This window comes from Anopheles marshallii, chromosome X (genome assembly GCF_943734725.1).
Source record: "Anopheles marshallii chromosome X, idAnoMarsDA_429_01, whole genome shotgun sequence".
In the NCBI taxonomy this organism is placed as follows: Eukaryota; Metazoa; Arthropoda; class Insecta; order Diptera; family Culicidae; genus Anopheles; species Anopheles marshallii.
In genome coordinates, this window is record NC_071325.1 from 1,283,702 (window position 1) to 1,301,969 (window position 18,268).

Genomic DNA, 18,268 nt, shown 5'->3' on the forward strand with positions numbered 1-18,268 from the left:
AGGGCGCGCAGCTAGTTCCGTACTTCCGAACAAAGACAAGTACGCTCGCGGTTGCAAGGGCCATGGTTGGGGTCACCCCTAAAATTCGTTCGTCTAAAGATGTCGCAAGCGCATCATCATGTGTGCGTGCCCCCCCGCGCCCCACACACGGCAGACGTGCGCGCAAACCGATTTGCAGCGAACGGTTGGGTTGAAAACTTGAACTTGAATCGACACAACTTAAAAATGGATGCGAAGCCTCTCGAGCAAAAGTTCGATCAAATCAACACATAAGCTTTGAGGGTGAAGGTATTTCTATGCAATACACCACCCCCCACCCCCCCCCCCCCTCCCCCTACCCTCCCATCGGTCATTCAAAAACACAATCATTCAACTACAAAGCCGATACCGACGATGTAGCTAATAGAGCGATTAGCTTCTTTTTGTCCTTCCCTTCCATCTTACGCAAAGCTGACACGAACAACATCATTATCAATGCTTATATCTTCTATCAACGTCCTGGTCGTGTCGCGCTGTCGAAATCTGACGAGCGTAACGCATCTTTACGCGGTCTTTCTTCCCCGGTAAACGACACTAAATCATATTTGACAATGATCGCTTTTGGTCAGCCCCAAAACAGATCCGGCCGGTACCAGGGTTGCGCGGTCGCGCTGCCGAAAAACCGATTTCGATATCGTTCGGAACCCACCACACAGATAATGCGAAGCCAGACGCAAAGGGGTTTTGCCGTTTGCAACCGCGCCGGCACCTTCAGGTTTGATTTTTATGAGCCCGTGCTTATTATTCCTTTAATTTCCAAGCTTTGGCGCGGCCCGAAAAAAGTGGATCCGGCGGGAAGAGCTAGCTAATTTAAAATCAGAAAGACGCATGCATGTACCACCCCTGTGGGGGTACCCGGCGGGCGGAGCGCTGGAGGAGGAGGGAAAAAGGGGTTGTTGTGGGCCAAAACTCTTGAGGCTGGCTCAAAGCACGGTTGGGTTTTTGGGATAAATTGGAAAACATAAAAAAGCGCAGCCTTAACCATCGTAAAACCAACCGTGTCCTTCGACCAGCGTCCAACTTCTATATCGCAAACAGGAACATGGCCAAAAGGTTAGCAACATTCCAAGGTGTAAAAGGACTGAGACGAACTAGTTTGTTTTTTTTTACAGCTCAAATGTCTCTAAAAAATAAATGATCCCATCGAAGACACGAGAAATTACAAGGAAATTACAAATAAAACCTAAAAAAGAAGCAAACTACACTAAGTTTCTACTTCACACTGGACATGCATTGGACGTACTACAGACTACAGACTTTTCAGGTAGAACGGGTTATCAGCAGCAACATTCTACCGTCGCTCAATAGTTCTGCTAAGCATGTTAACGCCATCTTTTTTTGAAAAGTTTTTAAACACATCACATTTTGGTAACACTTGAAAGGCACAGGCGGAATAAGTTTTTTTTTTGTTATACAAGTTGAAATAAAAACGTTTTTGTGTTGAATGTATCGTAAGTTTTCTTACATCTAGTACCGTGCTAACGTATATGTTACAAAGTATGCTAAATTTGTCGAATTAATTTTTCAATAGTCCATCAACTTATGCACCTGATAGACTAAATTCTATAATTTAAAGAAATACGTTTTGTTTCTGTGTAATTTGTTGTAAATTTTGCGGATCTTTTTGTAATACATTGTATATAATATTAAATAATCCTAACATAATTGTCTTATTATAATAATATGTTTGAAAATTAGTTATATATAACCTGTTCTCTAACTTAATCACTACTTTCGGACTCAGAAATATTGAACATTCCATCGTTACGATAAACTTGATTGGTGACAACAAAATTGATTGACTCTGTGGCACATACCCGGCAACGCGGGAGCATCACTTTTCCGAACGGAACAGAAAAAAAAACCACCCAACGACCCGGCGTCGAAAGGATCATCAACGACCTGTTGCATTTGGCCCCGAAAGGGGGAAGAGTGGCCATGGGCCTCGTGGTGTTATTTTTATCCAACCATCGCCCATGGCCGAACGACACCGAACGGGGAAAATCCCGACGAAAAGCAGACGGAAATGCAACACGGAAATAAAAACAAAATCATAACACAGCGAACGCGCGAAAACCCAACCAAAAAGGAGCTGGAAAATCTGTTTCGGCCGAGGGTGTAGTATCCTACTTACTGCGCTGATTTTAATTGACAATGACAGATTTGATCATTTCTAGAGGTTTCGGTAGTCCACACCGACGTTGTGAAAGGTGCATTAGAAGTTTAGCTTTACTTCACTGCATGCATGTGTGTACGATCGAGTATGTATGGGTAAGATCAATAAGGTGGCAACAAATCAAAGACTTACCACTGCTGGGCGCGTCGAAGTGCCGAGGAGTTCGGACGTACGACGGACTGGACGGCATGGCTGGACCGGGCGGGTAGTTATTGGCCGTTGTGCTCGTTTCGGCTGATTTTGAGCCTGGTTGTGCGGATTCCAACCGCTCGGTCCAGCTTGATTGCTGTAGAAAAAAAAGGATATCAGTCAGAAAACAATTGGCATACAAATTTTCATGCATTAAAGTAATGTAGATAATTTAAAATTCTGATAATTTTTATGTAACCTCAACTTATGTTAAACAATGAAGATCACTTATACACGTTGACCGAATGTTTCCGAATGTTTCGTGCGAGAGTACTTCTTTGGAGCATTACCCTAATTTTCAATACACAATGACTACACCAGGAAAATACTACGAGCCTGATCGTGCTGCAGGAAAGCCTCAACTAACGTCAAATATCAGCACACAGTGGAAGGTACTTCATGGAAAAAATCAAATAAAGTTCACAGATTTTCGACAAACGTTGAGACATTGAGCTTTGAGTATTTTTGCACGGAAAGAATTCCCATTCTGTACACCCGAACACTAGCCTATAGACCACTCCCCCAGCATCCCAGTTGCACCTGCTATGGCAGCATCGTTGGCAAGGTTGGTACCATCGGCCCTGCACACTCCCCAGGATTTGACCGATTGGTGACCAATTATAAGACTTTTACTGCTGTTTCGACACTGGGGCACCATACACCACCTTTCTTATCAAAACCTTGGGCACACGTTACAACGCGCAACACTGGTCCGATATGTACTTTTGGTTTTTGCACACAATTATTTCCACCCCTGACCGGTACGCGCTGAACGACGATTATCAACTGGGCGATCTTCCGCGAGATGTCCAGCACACGGCCGACCATTATCCCTGGGATGGATGGGATGGATGGAGTGTCTCAACCCGCGTACCGTACCGTGACAAATTGCACGAAAGGGGTTACTGGGGGAGGAGATAGGTGGGGGGTGTGATACTTTTCCCTACTACTCCACAGCCGAGCCACCGCTACACAACAGTAGTGAGGCGCTTCCGCCCTGTCCAGGCACTAGCCGGAGAGGATCTACCGTTGAACGCCGACCAGGACACAACACATGTGGCGGGAGAAACTCTCTACTTGGCTCCGAAGAGATGGACAGCGCTGTAACAACGGGGTGAGGGGTGGTACCTAACGGGATTAGGAAAGGGTGTTCAAAACCCAAAGGTAGCCGAAACTATTTCCTTTCGCTAATAAAAATATATGGATATTCCTTTCTTCAAAAACCGTCCACAGTGCGGTGTAACGCACACCGGTAAGCGATTTGCATTATTCATACCTTCGAGCCGCAGTAGGCAGGGGTTTTCCAAACGCTAGAAAAAACGCTAGCTACGGTAACAAAACAAGCACAATGCTTAGAGAGCAGAACACCAAATGATAGCACAATTGTGGCACAAGATAGCACAAAGCTAAAAAGGGCTGCAACAATATGCATTTTGACTATTTGGATTTTACACGAACTTTGACATTTATTAAAAACAATTATCGCCTAGTTTTAATGATAAATCCGCACGAATTATTACATCGATGTTACGCCATTAGTAGGGCTGTTATGTGAACTTTTTGCTATCATCTATGAATGGTATGATGAATTTTAAAATTGCTCTGAAACCCCTGCAAATCTTGGGTTAATAACGCTTATTGCAACGTGAAGATGATATGCGCTATTAAGTCATTTAACCAATCACTGTACCTTCACTAGTACTTTCTAATAATGCCTATTTTATTAGGTAGGTGTCAGATTTCCAAACAAAATTGAACTGGTGTCAACCTTTTTGACCCGTCCATGATGACAATGAGACGCTGAGACGAATTTTCTATTAAATTGTACAAACGGTAATCAACGGAAGGTTCGCAACCCCTTTTTCTTCAACCTAATATACCAAGCGCATTGACGATTGCTTTAGATGAGTGCAGCTATTTCTACCATTACTGCTAGCGAATTTGCGTTTCAAATATTTTCGTGGAAATGTTTCTGCTGTGCCGCGTTCTGTCAACTATCATTCTCATTCATATTCCTAATTCACTGCCTACCGCCCCCCGCCCCCGTTTTGTGGTGTTGTTGGTTGAAGGGCGCAGTAATTAGGCATTCTTTCCTACAGACGCGACACCCGATTGGGCAAGGACGATGTGGCCAAGAAATTATAACCCGTACAACTCGTCCCCCTGTTCTGGAGGTCAACTTAACTGCCAATTTCTGACCCCCTTCAAGGGAACAAGCAACCCCTTTCGAGGAAAGGGAGGTAAGAAAAGCCTCACCACCCAACCAACCCACCCCATGCAACACTTTCAATAGGGACGTTAAAATATGACTCACATTCAGTGGCCGCACAACGAATGGCTACATTGGCACTCCGTTTTTATTCGTGTTCTGCACATCGCTACTTCACGATACCGGACCTGGACCGTCGCCCTTCCAAAGACAATTCTCATCATCATCGATGTGGCCCTGAAACAATCGAAACTGAACAGCGCATACGAATCTAATTAACCGTCGTCTGGTCTGTAGCTTTTATGTGTGGTGACTTATCGTTCGCCGGAAGGAAACCTGGTTGTGAGTTTGCCGAATGGCTTTGCGTTCTGTGGTAACACCTTACCGGTACTAGATTAATTGGTACCAATGCGTAATGCAAAAAGCCTTTGCTGCTATTTATGAAACTGTTTTCCATTTGGATTACCGTCCAGTCCAGTCAATGTTATTATTTTCCCTTGTGGAATTTTGATTAGCATATATTACGCAAAAAATGTATCGGATCGTTTTACATCGTGCGCCACTCCATCGGATATAGCCAGAATGACATCCATCTGAGTTTGCCCACCTGAAGAAAACTCAACGCGTCGAACAGAAGTTCTAAATTCTACCGCACACGTGACGTTACTATAAACTGCAGCGAAGATTGAAGATGACGATCGCGAATCGACGAAATGATATGAGAAACAGAAGCACCCACCATAAGCAGAAGAGAAGGGCGAAGATGCTGACGAATATCCTCGCGAGTGCGAAAGAGACTAGAATCACCCTTCGGAAGAAGACAGTCAATCGAAGGTACGCGTTATTTATAGACAAACGTCTCATTGCAGACGACCAACTCACCCAAAAGACGCACAGCTGCAGACAATACACAACTTGCATGGGGCTTCAAAGGGAGGAACAACTCTTACGTTGTTGTGGCCAAAACGGTCAGCGATGTGCCGATCGCCAGGGCGACAAAAGGGGTGAAGCTCAAAGCCAATAATTTGGCTGGCTTTTGTGAAGGTTCTGACGAGCTGTCATCTAGTTTTCTAAACATTAAACAAAGGATTTAGGCAAACTTTGTTGTATTACCGGCCCGTCATTTGCATCCTCCAATTTGCTGTAGAACAAGCCTAGTTACAGCTCACTACAAGGAAGACGATCCCAGCATCATCATATCACTGTATCATTCCAAAATTGCTGTCTCCTTTCTAAGGGTTTCGCCTGTTGCCTTCGCCAAAGAAATGAAAAAAAAATGAGGCCACACGGTGAAAAGCCCATTGCAGGTAACTCGGGTACTTTGACTTCTTTCGGGTGCGTTGAACGCCCTCACCACGTTGAACATTGGCACCTTAACACCGGTGGCCAGCACCATTTTATTGATGTCCAGTGCATGCCAACACCGCTCCGGGTGCATCGCGTGCCGGGCGCACCGATTAGTCACACCAGGCCTATCTTCCCGCTCGCCGAACGTGGACGGGCGACGGATGGTTCTAGCAGGGTTGCTCGTCGACACGCGGCGTCAGCACCCACAATCCGTGTGCCATCAATAATTGCTTTTATTGCAATCGCCTTTCCCGTTCGCGCGCCGTACGAACGGACGATGGTTGGTAGAACATGCCGGAACATGTGTTGAATAGAATGCCATTTTTTCCAGTGTCGCATTAATCTGACACAGTGTCACAGGTTTCACGATTAGCGACGCAACGACCTCAGGAGATATTGCCCTACCATTTCTGGCGCTTGGCAGAACGATCTGGTGTGAGTGCGGGCTCTGCTGGTAATAAAAAATACTGTTGGCAGTGTGCAAACATTTCCAAGAAAATTGAGAAAAAACACCAAAGCATAGAGCGGAACCAACAATGGAAAACCTATCAGAAACCTCGAGGAGATTTCCAAGGCTATATTCGAAACATTCTACGGAAAACTACTCGAAAACTTGTGGAAAAACTCCTTGAAAAGCTGCACTATCTTTTAAAAACTACCACGTAAACCTGCGGAAAACTCATTTGAAAATTGTTTGGAACCCCGTGGAACACTGCTGGGAAAAAAAATCCGGCATCATATCGGGCGTTGACGGCATCGATTCCGGCTTTGGCTCCAGAACACTCCGGATCTCCGGGATAAACACCGGCGTCAAAAAATGTAGCCGGCTCCGGTTTTTTCGTTCTGTTTTTATTTTACCATTGGAGCATCGGAAATTTTTTGGCATCGGAATTTTAGCATTGGAGTCGGCGTGGTGTATCATAAAACCCACTTCGCATTTCCCCCGTCACATTGCTTTTGCCGGTATCCCCGGTTTCCGATCATCGTTCGACGTGTTGTGTCCATCGGTGCATCGGTGTTGAAGACGGATTGGTTAAGGCTCTCTACCACTCAGTGGTCGGCAAATTGAAACCCCAAATTGAAACTGTATTGCCAAAAATAATCGCTTTTTCATGAGAATCTGCTGATAGGTTCGAACCCTTGTCGAACTTTCCTTGCGAATTTGGGATGCTTCTTCATCTATTGAAATCAGAAGATCAGATTACTCGACAAACAACGGTTTAGAGACACTTTCAGATCATATTTTGCGTACTGTGAACTGACGGCAATCACATATCTGTTTTCAAATTCGTCGGCTCGTTTTTAGCACGCGTCTACAGACATCGACTTCTTAGACATCTACTTGAAGCCTAATTTGATGCTCAATCAGCAGCTTGTTATCCGCCCGGTTTTCGCCCACATCTTGCCACTTTGCTCCGGCAAGTTTGTCGACCACTGGCCCAGTTACCCACTGCACATGCGGAGCCTGCGAACGCTGCCTGAAACGCTGTAAAGTATTCCGCGCGGCTGATTTATAACACCAACTAATTGGTGGTGAGCATATTTTGTTGTTTGCTTCCCCGAAACTGTAAATTTTATTTCCCACCGTTGCACATTGCTGCACCGAACCAGGCATTGAGCGATGGGGCCCCCGGATGCGATGCGGTTCAGGGACGATGCTCGCTGGTGAGTGCAAAACACGGCCACAAAAGGATTCCCAAAAGAAAAAAAAACACATATGCATCGTTAATGTGTTCATTTCAAACTCAAACAGCATGTGCTTTTCGTGCAGCCTCCAAAGGGCAGAGAGCCCATGCCCATGTGTCCGTTGGGCGGGGGAGGGTTGCATACTGGTGTACTTCGAAAACTTTCTACCTCCAATGGCCGTGAGACGGACCATGCAAGACAGAAGGATACCAATTTTCGCATGTCAAACGACACACGCACACCAGGCAGAAATGGCCGAACAGGCGAATATGATTTGACTGTCTTATGATTTACTCCGTTATGTACTACTTTTGCGCCCTTTGGAATCCGTGGCCGTTGACCCCCAAACTCCTACATGGTGCGAAACTCATGCAAGATGTTGCCGAAGCGCAGACGAAAGGTGCTGCTAAAAATGTTGTGCAGCTGGCGTGTCTGCCTATTTTGCGCGCCCGAGATTGATCCGGGTTTTTTGATGTTTTGAAAGCGGCAGCCATCGCACAACAATCGCGCACCGGTGTTGGGCGTATCGATTCCGGTGCGGAAGATGCCGGATTGTTATTGTTGTTGCAACTGCACACTACAAAGGGCCCCCCGAGAGATAAAACGGGCGTGCATAGCTTGCGTCTACTTCGGCTGGAACGGATTCCGCAGCGGCTTGGGGAGGAACGGGGGGAATCGGGGGGAATGCAAACGTTTTGTTACTGCTGCCGTCTCGAAACGAAACCTCGTGGTCTGCACTTATGTCAATTTCCTGTCCCGAAGATGAAAGTTCTTTGTAGTCGCATGCACGTGGGTTGGAGTGATACCATTGAAGTGTGGTAGAGTTTTAACTACCGCACATGAACGCATCCGCGAAAATATTGATGCCGATGCGTGCAAAACTAAACATCCTCCTTGTATGTTGCTTCCTGTTCGTATCACCATTCGCCTTTTGAACCATGCCTTTTGAACTCTTTGTCTAGCTGCATCTAAAAAATGATCTGTCTATTCATTCTAACCCGGTCCACATCCGGTTGCCCTTTCTAAGGGGAAATCGAGTTCGAGTTCGAGTTAAATTAACTATCAAAAAAATTAAAAACTTACTCGCAGCCAACCGTTGCCTCTTGAGGCTTTTTTCTCACTTTTAGGTCACTCAATCTGCCGCTCTTGGCGGCCATGCGGAATCTCTTTTTGATGGTGACACCACCGCAAGTGAGTGACGTGTAAAAAATGTGTATCATGTATTTACATTTCTTACTTATATTGTGTTTTTACCTTAGCTTTGTTGAAAACATTTAATTTTGGGTGGAATTATGTGGAAGAGAAAAGATCCCTTGATATCCAGCAACCCCCTACTGACGCGTGCAAAAACAACCTTCTAGCTGCACATTACCGGCTTGATGCCAATTTGTGAGGGTGGACAATACAGTTCAAAGGCAGATTTATATTGCTTAGTTCAAGTTAAGAGCCTTAAATTATTGTAAATGAGTACATAAAACACTGTTCATACCGCATGTTAATAACAGAGGTAGCGTACCTCCTGATTATTGCTATCTAATGCACGCTGACTATTAAAAAAAACAACTGCCCGTAACGATCCGCTAACGACTGCAAATGCTACGAGGTCCATGCCGTTGTGTACCGATAAATGGTGTGTGGTGTCCTATTGACACAAGATAAAACTTTATAGACGAAACTTCCAATTAGTGGAATCACCCCACTGGTGATTAGAGTATTAACGTCCGTAAGACGATGATGGATTTAGGAGGTCCACGGTGCCCAAACTATTTGTTCTCTTGACGAGTTAGACCGGTGTAAGAATACGGCTCACTAGCCGACCAAAAGATGTTAACCTAACGCGATGGAAAATTTGCCACTTCCTACTTGTCCACCATTTTCTACAAACAATTGCGAAAGATTATCGGTATTATGTGACAGGGTTTGAAAATTTAAGAGTCGAATGAAGCTGCCCAGCTCAAAGTCTCTATAACATCAATAAACAACAACAGGGTTTGAGAATGGCAGGGTTTGCCTCAATGATTGCTAAATCCGACTGATGAGTTACGTCTTTTTTTTAAGGTTCCTTAGGTATTCTAACGATTTTGAGTCAAGTAACATTAGCATGTAAAAAAGTGTTAAACATTTCAAAAGCCTACCTTTATGTGTCTTTGTGGACATGTGTCTAAAACCTCGTTCAGCTTCAAAATTTGTTTCTACTGTCTGGCCCTATTTGCAAAAAAAAGGTATGCCGACCCCTGCATTAGGCTGCCGGCAGCGTCGCTTCCTAACGCACACCAGTTTACATCGCGGATGTGCTGAGCGCGCCGTGTGTACGATTCTACCAAATTTGCGCACACGACGCCAAAGACTTCCACCGGTTGCGCGTTACACGACCGGTAGAAATAAGCCATTATCGGCCGGAAAACAATACCGCACCGACAAAGTGAGTCCTACGACTACGCGGCGTTTGTAAACGACAACATTCAGACACCATGTTGATAATGGCACTGGAATTCTTGCGACAGGGGTCGATATCTGAAAAATGAAAAACAACTATTGCGTCACTCGCCAAGCGGTCACGCTAACCAAGCGCGGTATCGCGATCGTGACCGAATGCTAGGACATGATGATGTCGATCGGAAGAGTTTTCTTTATCAACCTTCACCCGAATGGTGCTGGTGTCATGCCCGGTTTGTGCAAAGCAAAACAAAAAAAAACTCGTTAAAAGCATGAATAATGCGGCTCCACAGTAAATTAGTTTCAGGCCGGAATCCAAACACACATGTGGCCCGGGGCTCGGAACCGGGTCATATTACCGGGCCCTGCCTGGTGAGAGTTCTTGTTTCGCCCTCTGTTTTCGCTGCCATGACATCAGCCCACCGATAATGCACAATACACCGCACCGGTACATTCTGCCCCCCTACCCCGGCCGAATTTATTGTGGCGAAGATTTTCCAGATTCACTTCACCAACCATGGAGAAGCGTTGTGCATGTCGCTTAAACGGTGGGACTTATTTACAAGAAATTTTTATTATCCTCGCCAGCAAAGGAAATGCTCACTGCTTGACCCGGGGGATCGTACGCAACGCTGCTGCCAAGGGCCCTTTACGACCGTGCGCGCACACATGCGAGACATGCGAAGTGCCGTAAAATTTAATAAGATTTCGCTTTGCTCCAGAGTTACTGGTTTGGTCTGCAACAATGGGCATGACTCATGGAGCGGGTAGCCGATGCACACTGCGAACGGGAAGGATCAGTTGCGCATCTTTGGGAAGGATGGAACGTGCAACAAAAAAAAACAGCTTCATGCGAAATAACGATGAGATCTTCAACCACGTTCTATAGCTTCAACGATTTCGACTTATCAATGTTATTATTGTAACCAAACCCTTGTTTGAACATTAGTCAACACCCAATAGATTTGAGCTAGAATTGTGGATCTTGCATTAACTTACGAATATCACAACAAAATCTTCAAGTCGCTTGATCTTCACTCCTAAAGATGCTGCACTGTATACGACCACATCCATTATATAATTACAGATTTGACGGTGATGCATGGGTCAAAGGTACCAAAAAAAACCCCCCAATATAATGTTAACACCCCACACGGAAACTATTAACAAGACCCGCCACAACACGCGCCATCTTCGCTGGGTACGCAATTGAACCGGGCGACAATGCCCGTAAGGTTACTGCAACCGATCAATAGCGGAAATTATCATCTCGGGAAGGTTCAGGTTGGGTGCGCGCCCATAAATGACCAATGTTTTTTTTTGTCTTTCCACCCACGTCTCATTCCCAACCCCGTACGATGCAAAGAAGGTCCCTCTTCCGAGGGCAACACCTTTCGAAAGGTCAGCCGGACTCTTGGGACGCACGTGACTACCGCGACGTAACCGAAAACAAAAAACCATGCGCGAAATATCATCACGAGAGCGATCCCAAGCGGGATCATGCAGGAACAAATCGCGATAGCGGACGACAACTGATGGCAAAGCAGACCAAAAAAAACTCCATATTAGATTTCAGGCCAATGTTCAATGTTGTTGGGGTATGATGACGTTGTAGCGGTGTGTAACCAAACAACAAAAAAGCGAAAGTGATGGTTTGTTGATCTGATTTTTTTGGTCGCCTTGGTAGTGTCCTCAAGAACTCAAAAACTATTCAACTCGCAGTGGGCGTTCTGTAGGGTGTTTATGCACCACGAAGGAGAGGCACACAAGGAAACGGGCTGCTAAGCATAGATTGCAAAGTATTGTAAAGCTTCTTTTGCTATTTTTCCTTTCCTTGTTGGTTTGCATCGTTTCGCAGAAGCTCTCGTTATCCAATTTCAATAAAGCGCCCCACCAATAGATGGCGCTATTTTGTAAATAAATGTTCTTTACAACACATGTTGGGTTTCCACATGACAAAACCCGAAGATTTCATGTTGATCTCTCGATTTTTCATCGTTGCTTCCCGTTCTAATTGAGTGATTTCGGCCGTTCGGGTGCCGCGAAGAGTACTTCTGTTGATGTGTTGGTGTAAAATTAGCGGTCCGAACGATACGAGCTCAATTTCCAATCATCCACCACAAACGAGCCCAAAAAAATGCAAGAATCGAAGAACACACACATGCACACAGTCCTCGTTCAGTCGACAAATTTTGTTTAAAGTGCAAGATGGACGCGTACAATTTAGTAGTGAAATATCGGTGCGGTGCATTCAGAAAAGGTAAGTAAATGTAAAATTCTAAAATGTTCATGGCATATTCTTCGCAGCAATTTAGTGTGGAAAAATATAATTTGTAATAAAATTCTATATTAATTATTATGAACATAAAAAAAGTTGAGGCGTAGCTAGTGTAGTGTACGTCACTGTAGGATAAGATCGAAAGAAACAATCAAAGAAATATGCAATTACGAAATAAATAATATTTTCAAACAAACAATACTTTTCACCAACCGAACGACGACCCCTGCATTTGCACGATCACTTCCCTAAAGCTCTCTCTCTCGTGCTCGCAACTATGATCTGCCTCATTAGCGCCAACGAGATGAAACGGACGTAACCTTGAACTACACCGCATCAGCTTCTGCCGGAGAGCGAAGTAGCGCGCTCGATCGACGCATGATCGATGCATGATGTTCGTAATGCATACTTTCAAGGCGCTTAACCTCATTCACGATCTTCTGCTTCCGTGTAGACGCCTTTCTGCCATAGAAAATGGTAGGAGGGTGGTACGAACTGTTACGTTCATTTGTTTAGCAGTTTTGATTGATTGATTCAATTGAGTTGTCCATGGACGTATTTGTTTGTTCTGCTGTGGAGTGATCTTTTTGTTTGTTTGCTTATTGAAGCGCCACGCCGGAAAGCGATGACGCAGACTTGAGAAGCGAACGTTGTCTGCCGATAGAGGGCGTTATCGCGCTGCATGGGAAGCTTTTTGTTATTGCTTGCGTAACCGACCGCAGCGCTGATAAAGGGCGCTGTGTCTTAAGACGATCGAGCAGAGAAATTGAAGTGATATTGAAAGCACTGACATTGTAACAACGCACTGCTATCAATTAACAACTCCTACAGCTTGTTTAATTTACCTACATCATAAGGTCACAGCACAAGCAAAGGAAGACAACACCGCTCGCGAATGATAATCGCACCCGATAATCATCGCGACAAGGTGTGGGAGTGAATATCCCACTAGTGTCTTTACGTCACAGGCTGCGGAACTCTCTTTCCCCGTGTTCGTTCGCATTATTGCTCAATCAAAACGGCAAACACCCGCGTGCATGACTCCCTTTTAAGGCTGGAACCACTCACCGGAGCCAGTCTGTCTCAGGTTTTTTGGCGATCTCCGTTCCCAAATTGGCGCGTGCGGTGCTACTACCCTTGCACCATTGAAACAACCGTCCCAGGGTGGACGTACCGCTGACAACAATCTCACATGCACTGCTCAGATCCAGATGGTCACGGACACAGGTGAGCAAAGTTCGAAGCCCCGAACCGACCCCGGGACCTCGGGTCGTCCATAGGCACACTCGGTTCGGTTGACAACTGCACCCTTCTCATGCCTCCTCTTTCAAAACCACCACCACATATGGTGTCGTCGAGTGTGCGCGCTTTAACACCCGCTGTCATAAATGAGTGGTGAGCTGGTTTTTTTTTTTGTCTGGTACCAGGTCGGAGTACCCGTCGGTGATCCTTAGCGAACCGTAAAAGGATCCCGAACACCACATCGCACAAGTGTGTCTCGTACCTTTGCCGTCATTCAACCTGTCAATCGAACACAGCCGAGCGATGCGGGCTTCGAACCACCGTGAACCTTTACCTTGGCTTTGGGGGACAACGCGGAAGCTGGCGCACTTGTCGTTATGGCGCTATCGCATCACACCGAGTGAGTTACGAGTCCTTACATGAGAGCCTGCCTCAACCGCCACTAACGAACTGGTCCCATTAGCCACCGTGAGTTATGGATGCAATCGAATCGAAACAATGATGGACGGGCATCAATGCACCTGCTGCAAAGGCAAGCAAAAACAAGGGATTAGAAGGTAGGTCTTTTTAATATCTCGTTCCATTAACCATTACTTCCATCCGGCAGAACCGTATGATAATTTATCAAACATTCCACCCCGATGGCTTCGACGTTCCAGGAGGATGGATGGAGAAAGAATAAATATGCCATTTTGTTTTGCTCAATGACAATTTTAATCCACGATGCATGCACTCCTGTGCCAGATGACGCCAATCATCGGACAGCGCTCATTTCTGCCCCGTTGGTGTACGATTCTCGCTGTACCTGGTTCATTTTTCCCTGTGCGTGTTTGGTATGGATGCTCCACAGGCGGAGGCTAAAATAAATCCGCTTACATTCTGACGCACGTAAGACCACTCGTTTTTCCTGTTCTATCTTTTCCGAACCAAGAATGGTAACGATGAGTAATTATATCACTCGAATTCAATGCACCAATCGCAGGTGAGGCGATTTGGTTTGATTTTTTTGATTGCTCGCACTGTGCAAATGGGTAAAAGTTTTCCCTCTTTTCGACTCGTTGAAGTCTTTCGTGTAGTCCTGCAACCGTGTAGGTTATGTTATGTATTAAAACTTACGAAAATCATCTTAACAAAGGGTTCATTGTCAACACATTATTGTGTTGATGTTATTAACAACTCACACTGTCAATTGTATGACAAATAATATAATAAAAAAAGATAAATTCTTAAATAAATATTGCTTTACACCAGAATTTTATTCCATAAACACAGCTCAACGAAACAGCAATTGCACAACGTGTGTCAACTCCCTAAAGTTCCAAATAAAAAAGGAAAGCCCTGTGCGAACCCTGTTATGGCGTCGAATGACACCCGACCCGGTGGCCGTGCGTGTCTGTACCTTGGCACGGAAGCAACTCCGGATGACTAATTGCGCTCGCCAAACTCCCTTCTGCACGCCTGTTTCTCGTGACGCAAGCACCAACATTCTGCTCGAAATCGCAAAGCCAAGAGCCCGAGCAATCCGAACAGCAGCAAGAAGTGTAGAGCGATATAAAAATTTGACGTATTGAATCCACCCGACTGTTGCTTACCTTCCTCCTCCGCTTTGTACAGAAGGGAGAGGAGGGATAACTCCTGACACCGCAAGGGGGGTGGAATTCTTTACACCGCACATTCGTTGTTTTAAAAATTTAGTTTGCATTTTAATTGGCCACGAGCAAAGCCGAACGGCAGGCGAGCTAAATAAGAACAGAACCATCGGCATCCAAAAGCAACGGACGTCAGGATTACGTGCCGAACGTTGAACGGAAGGCCCCCTTTTATGGACAATTCATTTCCAACCTGTTGCGATATGAGACGGCACGGCAAATGGCAGCTCCGATCCGATCTATCCATCCAAGCAGTAGCACCCGGTCGAATATCTACAGCCCGTTCCATCCGAAACCGTTTGCTCAGAACTAATCGGTGCCTATCGCGAGACAACCGTGACCATCCTACGCATCCTTGTCTGGAAAGAGATTTTGGTCTAGTGTAGCAGCAACCACACGACGACCCATTTGTGCTGACGGTCCCGAACACGCGAAGGTAGAGAAAGGTACGCCCGCTTCGGGGGGCAAGCTGATTTGTATCGCGCGCTACACACAGTTGCCAGCAGACAGACATTCGGAGGGTATCGCAAGACTCAGGTGGACATCCACCCCCGTTGTTGTGTCGCGTCTTGAACGCGGGTGGTTTGGAATTCTTGCTGGATGATAAATTTCTACTCCTGTCACATCACCAGGAACTCCAGCCGCGGGGAGGGGTGGAAGGATGAGGGAGCGAGAGAGAGAGAGGCAAAAACCCGTCGGAACTCGTTTCCTCGCTGAGCGAAGAGTTATGAAAGGTGAATGATTTATACACGCAAGGGCGGGGAGACATCTGGTCGTCGGTCCCACCTGGTCACTCCTGTCCGAGGATCTGGTGAAGCGGAGAGTTCCCACGCACCACCGTAGAATGCAAGGCAGCCGCCACAGCCGCAGCCGGTCAATGGTGTGGCGGCCTAAAAATGGAATCGATATTTTACACCGCCTCGCATGGTGGTGGGGAGAGCACTGGAGAGGGAGCGAGAGCAGAAGTGCACAACAACCTGCGGACTGCTGCTGCAAGTAGCTGCGGATCTTTCCAAACCCAAAACATCATTCGGAGGGTTAAAATGTCGCTCACCCATACTCGGGCTGCGCGTTGGATGCTACGGTGCAGCGCGGAGTGAGAAGCAGCGGTGGGACGACCACCGTTCGGCCAGTAGCGAGGTGTCCGCGGTGATATCGTGTTTCTCCCAGAAGTCAATGCACGGACGCCTGGCGAAATCGGGCATCGATCCGTTTTGGTGGCTCACCGCACACACCGCGTCACAACACTTGCACACAGGAGGCGAAATTGGTTGTAACCGCGAAAGAGAGAGAGAGAGAGAGCGCACATAAACAAGAATGAGACGAGCAAAAGAGCGAGAAAGCCACTGGCGATGCCCATCGATGGGGTTGTGGTGGACCGGTTTGGAACAGGTCGACCCGACAGTACAACCACACAACCCCGGAGGCCCCACCACCATTACACCCCCGGGGGGGTGCCTGGACGAGCGTGCTCGCACGCTTGGGAGTTTCGCAGACTCTCGACGCAATGTTGGAGCCATACATACACACACACACACACCAGTATAGGTAAGAAGACCAAGAGGCATTTCACTTTGGGTGACTGACTGCCCTTCGCATGGCCCAAAACCCACCACAACCATCTCCGCTTGGGTTTTCCAAAGGTTTTCCAAACCGCGCGCTACCTAACGAGACCTGGTGTTGCGAGCGAGGAAGAGAAATCGATAGTGTGCGGACGGTAGACCGAGGAGACATTGACTTTGACGTTGCCGCTGTGTAGCGCACCGCCGCGGTGAGACGACCCGACCCTGCCGACATTGCTTACAACGAGATTCGCCGCTGCCTTGACAGATCGTGGCGTCCCTCGAGCTGGGGGGCTTTGCCGTGGAGACCTTGTTTGGACAACGAAATAGGAGAGCGAGAGAGAGAGAGAGGAAGAGATGTCTGATAGCCAATGAGATGTCAGTGTCGAATGTCTGATAGCTAGTACATGCTCTGGTCTATTACTAGTGTCCAGAATTCGGAACGTTACTCTGGCTTTGAGATAACACCGTATGCGTAACGTTGGGTGAATCTGATTCATACTGACGAATCTTTTATCCTTCTTTGAATGACTCCTCACTGACTCTTCTCAACAGATTCATGAAGCCCACACTACTCGTGAGATATTGAGGTTCAGTGCGTCTCACACATTGAAGATATCACAAAGTTCGTATATTACACTCGAATAGCCCAACAGGATCCCACAAAACCCTAAAGGATTCGTAATCTTCCAAAGGTCTCTCTGGACGACATCTTCTCCAATGAAATGAAATCTACACGCTCGAACACACGTCACCCATTACAGAGACACGTGGTGCACATGGGTTCTACTTACAGCTGGCCATAGCTGGAGGGCGCGGGAACGGGTAGCCCCGTGCGGTTCGTGGATGGCGTTGTGGTGTTGGCTGCAACTGCAATTCTTGTAGGCTGCTGCTTTTGCTGCTGCTGTTGGTCAATGTTTTCGTTGTTGCCGTTGGTCGCCAGCGTGAGACAAATCGTGTTGTTGTTGTGTTCGCTGCTCTCGTTCGGTAACCGGTTGCACTTCGGAACCCACGTCGCGACGGCCACGTACACTGTCGACCTCTCACCTTCCTCCTCTTCATCCTCCTCCTCCTCCTCCTCAATCTCTGCATCGTCGTCATGGCATTGGAGCCGTTCCTCATCCTCGTCGTAATATTCGCGCCCGGTATTACCATTTGCATCGGGACTGCACGCACCGGCCCTATTCAACCCGAGCCGTGATCGTTGGTAGCGGCTGCGCACTACCTCCGGACGCCCTTCAACATTGCTCTCATCACCCGGGCGCCGCTGCAGCAACTTCCGCTGGGACGCATCTTTGCGGCTGACACTCTCGAATTTGTAGTAGTAGCTGCTATGATTAATGTTCCGATACTCCACCAAGGACGTCTGCGCGGTACCGTTCGGTTCGTCTTCCCCCCGGTGCTCCCCAGACTGGGGATCGTGGATCTTCGTGAAGTCCACATACAGCGCGTCCT